Source organism: Carlito syrichta, unplaced genomic scaffold (genome assembly GCF_000164805.1).
Source record: "Carlito syrichta isolate Samal-C Ts95f unplaced genomic scaffold, Tarsius_syrichta-2.0.1 Scaffold305870, whole genome shotgun sequence".
Classification (NCBI taxonomy): domain Eukaryota; kingdom Metazoa; phylum Chordata; class Mammalia; order Primates; family Tarsiidae; genus Carlito; species Carlito syrichta.
This window is the reverse complement of record NW_007249966.1, coordinates 19,748-24,856: the sequence shown is the minus strand read 5'-3', so window position 1 is coordinate 24,856 and position 5,109 is coordinate 19,748. Positions and strand designations below refer to the sequence as shown.

At 39.7% G+C, this 5,109-nt stretch overlaps 1 pseudogene; it reads right to left on the bottom strand.

Moving 5' to 3' along the window:
- Positions 1 to 248: 248 nt before the first annotated feature.
- On the bottom strand, positions 249 to 824 carry LOC103265153 (annotated as a pseudogene).
- Positions 825 to 5,109: the final 4,285 nt, after the last annotated feature.

The following is a 5,109-nucleotide window of genomic DNA, read 5'->3' as shown; positions in this document are numbered from 1 at the left end:
ACCTTTTGTTTCATTTAAAGAACTCCCTTGAGCAGTTCCTATAAGGCAGATCTAGTGGTGATGAACTCTCTTCACTTTTGTTTATCCAGGAAAGTTTTTATTTCTTACTCGTTTCTGAAAGACAACTTTTCTGGATAAAGATTTTTTTCATATAACAAGAAGCCATAACTTTATTAATGATAGAAACTACAAACCAAGCTGCGGTATGTCTTTTGAAACACCAAAAAAAGTTTTTTGTTTTCAGATGGTTACATTGTAAATTCCATAATAGTATTTTCAATGTCATTACTCTTATTTTTCAGAGCTTGAGCTGTCTTTGCTCTCAACACATTTGCCTGTGACATGACCAATTCTATGTCCTTAACTTTCACTCCTGTTTCATCAACCTCTTCCTCTTCATTATCCTATTGTACAGTTGGAGTCTGTGTGTTTTCTTGGATGTTTGAGATAGCTCTACCTTGAACTTGAATTTCTCAACAGTTGTGAGCTGTGCTTGCTGAGATAAATCCTCAATCTTGGCTTCCCAAAAAACTATGTAGGTTTGTGAAGCTGGACTCTTTTAGATATCTGGTTTTGCAATGACAAAGAGGCTATTCTTACATTTCTGTGTAGTGACTCTAGTAGCCCCTGTAATCTGCCAAAGACCCAGTTTGAACATAGTCTTCTGTGCCTTCCTTTCACTCTGATTCTGTTTTGCTTTACTGACTGATCTTCACTGAATTCAGCTGCTGCTGCAGCTGAGCATGTTGTGTGGTTCCCTGTACAGAGTCTTTTTCCTCAAGCTCTGGCACTGAATCATCAGATTCTGTTTTAGGCCACAGCATCAGGCTGTGGCTACCCTTGCTCTGTAGCAGGGCAGTTTCTGTGGCTTTAGTGGGTGTTTTGTGCAGGGAACCAAGATAGCAGATAGAAATGGATAAAATATTGTTTGTTGGCAATGGTTTTTTTCTTCAGCACTCTGAATACATCATCCCAACCTCTCCTGGCCTGCAGGGTTTCTGCTGAGAAATCAGTTGATAGTCATATTGGAACTCCTTTGTATGTGATGCATTTCTTGTCTCTTGCTGCTCTTAGAACTTTGTCTTTGATTTTTGATATTGTGATTATTATAGGTCTTGGTAAACTCCTCTTTTGGTTCAATTTCACTAGCGGCCTCTGCATTTCATGTTCCTGAATGTTGGCTTCTTTCCTCAGATCAGGGAAGATGCTTTCAGGTTCTGTAGAAGACTGAGCTGCCGCCTTTGCTCTGAATTCAGGGTGAGGCAACTGGCTAGTTTCTCCTATCAAGGGAGACCACTGACTGAGATCTGCTATTATTCTGAACTGTTGTATGAATGCTGAAATGACCTGTGATCTGGCTGGGCTACAAGGCATATTCCCTGGCAAAAAGTTACTATTCTTTTTAGTTCATCAGTAGGACAGAATCGTAGAAGGGAATACTGAGGTTAAGTGCATCAGAATGGATGGATCAACTTCTATGTCAGTATAAGTTCAAGACTGAGATTGGCCTCCCCTTCTGGGTTGGGGTGGGCTTTGAGGCTGCTGAGAGTGCAGAATAAACTGCTAACTATGGTAAAATGAATGACTGCTTGTTGTCCAAAATTTTTCTGCAGTGATTTTCTTTTTCCCTGGCCCCAGGGTAGAGTCTGAGGCTGAGCTTGAAGGCTGACCCTCTAGGGATTCAAGCCAGCAAGGTAGCACTTCCCACCTTTTCTAGGAGCAACCAGCTTGGCTTTATGGATGAGCTCTGCTGTTAGCTAGTATCTCTGATCAAGCACCAGGGCTAGCATGTACACCGAGAATTCACCAAAATTTGTGTGCTGGCCTCTGTGGGTTCCACCTCCTTCCTCTGTTTCTGCATGACCCCAGATAGTCTAGCTGCACAGACTAGCTGTGTTCCCCATTCCCTGTGAGGTGAAAACAGAGTGGGCTTTCTGGGAAGCATCTCAAAATTCTAGGGAAGCTACTTGACCTTTCTGCTTCTCTTTTCTCACTATAGAAACCATGAACCTCAAAGAATCTTCTCTGTGGGGTGCTATGCTGACTTGGGGGAAGAGGGAGAGGTGGTACTGTCAAAGACTGTTTCTCCGACCCTTTCAACACAGATATTTATTTCCATGGAACACACAGGTAACTCAGGCTTAGTCCCATGTTTGGGAATTTTCACCAAGATGTTTTTGTCTGTAGATAGTTCTAGAAGATTTTTCTGTGATGGGTAGTGAAACCTAGGATCTTGCTGACATCCAGACAAAATGCTTTGCAAAACTGACACTGATTTACTTGCATGTCCTGGAGAAAACAGTGTTTGAATGGCAAACTCCTATATGTACTCATTGATAAGGTAATTATGGCCATATAATAGGAGTTTGATTACATCATTATGTAGCTCGCTACAGAGTAGCAGCAATTTTAAAATGCATTGTATTGCTTTTGTGCCTGTGTTAGTTTTGTATTCTTTTTCAAGAGGACTTCCCAAAATTGTATGAACTTCAGGTCTCATAACACCTGGATCTGCCCTAGCCAAACTCACCCATCTGATATCCCATTTGAGAGAAGGGTTGCACAGGCTTCTTTACCCTATTACTTAAATAATAAATAATTACACACATTTATGAAGAAAGAGGTGGGTAGAGACTCTACTTTACCATTACTGTGATTCTCCTACTCTCTACATGTCTGCTCTTCTTTCAGTCTGTCCAGGTGCCAGCTGATCAATTATTTCCCTTCCTATAGTTCAGATTGCTAGTGCAGGATGTTTAATTCATTTTTTATACCAGGTTACAGTATAGGTTATTGTGTAGTCTATGGAATGTCACTGTTTACTCCAAACAACAGCCATTCTAATGTAAAGGACAACTTTGTGCTTCCCAAGCATTTCTGAGTATCTCATTTGATTATTTGCAGTACATTAATATGAACGTTGATTAATGGGCAGTATTAAGCATCTGCTGATGCTACAGAAGATGCAGGAGAACTGATCTATATATTCCCTGTGCTTCTCCAGCAGCTCCTGCTCTCTGGGCTTGGGGATGGAGAAGGTAAATGGAATCACTGACCTAAGGTTGGGTTTTGGTGGTGATGGTGCAACAGTATGAAGTTAGACCATGAGATTATTATAAGTGTTATCAACCACAATGTCCAATTTTGGTAGAGAAAGGATAAGGTCTAAGAGAGAGAAAGGATAAAGTCTAAGAGGAAGAAAGAAGACAACAGATATCTGTCTACAGACTAGACATCTAAATGATATTAAAGATCAGGAAGGTGAAGATATGACCAGAAATGTATGGTCCAAGAGTGAGAAACTTAAGGACAAGGTGCTGTTTTTAAAGTAGGTGGCTGAAGTGGAGTGGAGAGTCACTCCATGGGAATTAATAAAGTAGTGGCTCAGGTGTCATATATGGACATTGATAGCTTTTGAGAGTGTTGCCTGCAGGTGAAACACTGTCTATAGACTGTGTGAAGGTGCCCCATCCCAGTGCGTGAGGGAAGGTGACTGCAAGTTTGGAACAAAGCAGCAATGAGTCAGGACAGATGGTGGTATATCCAAATAGCATTATCTTTGGAGGAAGATGCTCTTTTGTAGGAAAACTGAAGAGTAATAATATACAAGCAATAGTGGGAAGATAGGAGAATGTCAAAAAAGAGAATACTGAAGGATTAGCTGTTATCTTCCCTGAGATTTGAGCAATCCATCCAGAGATAAGGATTTGCTTTGGCCATGGAAGCCTCTTCAAAACCATTTGGGTATCTGGCAAAGAAATGATAATCATGAATCAGCTGTAACCATTTAGGGGTGAAATTCTCTCTGAAAATTTAATTTGGTTTTCACAACAGCAAAGGAAGGGTTCACTTGTCATGGTGATCCTTGTTATTCACGTATTTGCAGGAGGCATTCTCCAGAGAGGCACACAAGGAGGCTGGTGTTTTCTAAACAACCTGCCAAGGTGAAGATGACATCTCAGAGAGAATGCATCCTCCTGAGAGTCAGGGTGCTGGAGACAAACTTGTATTCCAAATCAAGCCACATTTTCAGAGTAGAAATAGATCAATACCAACTAATGACCTGTTCATTCTATTTTCTTTTGGAAAATAAACTAAACAATTTGGCAAGTAACCATCATTGATTAAAGGTCTTTTTCAAAGCAGTTTATTGCTTAAGAACCAAAAGAAGTGTTTTTATGATGACGATGTGGCTACATATCCATTAGTTGCTCTGTTGCCCAATTTCTATAGTGGCTTGTGCTAGTCACACACCCCATACAGTGCAAGGTGCTTCCTTTGATCTATCATGTCAGCAGTAAGAGAGGTCCTTAGCCTAACAGAGGTCTGACTAAAAGAACAGACTTCAAAGTGAGTGTCATTTTCAGAAATAACCATACACTACCAGATCTGTTTGGGGTTTTTAAATCTCATACTGCTGACAGAATATTTCTTGTTGTTTTTGTTTTTCTGTATCCCATTATCCTCCTCATTTTTCCCCCTTTGAAGTATTTACACACAGTCTCAATTTCTACATCTGGGTTTTAAGAGGGATTCTGCAGTGGTTTATAGCATACCTAACAACAGAGCAAGAACCTCAAAAAATAAAAAATTTAAAACGCCATGGCCTAGTCCCAGCTCCCTCTCTCTAATTGTCTCCCACCTGTTCTCCATTAGCCAATATATTTGTTTTGGGGTCCTGCTGATTTAGATATCCATCTTAAGATTTAATTCAGATGGATAACTGATCCAACCACATGTTACATACCAAATGATTCAAAGACCACACTGGGGTTCTCAATTCATCTCTCAGTAAATGTGTTCTGACATTAAGTCAAATAATCCTTATGAGGATTTTCATAAGTATTATTTGTCATAAAGACAATATTACCCTTTGTTGCTTATAGCTGATTGTTCTGATCATTGTTTAACTAGGATGGGCATATTGTTACACTGTGGATCATTTTACATTAGAAGAAACCACAGAATTACATTGGCAATTTTAATCCCTAATAAAAATACATTGACATCATAATGTATACAATGAGCTGAATTAAGCCTTTTTAAATGAAAAAAAAATGTGCTTTATGCAGGAATAGAGGTTAGAAACAGACATTTATCTCTTCTAAT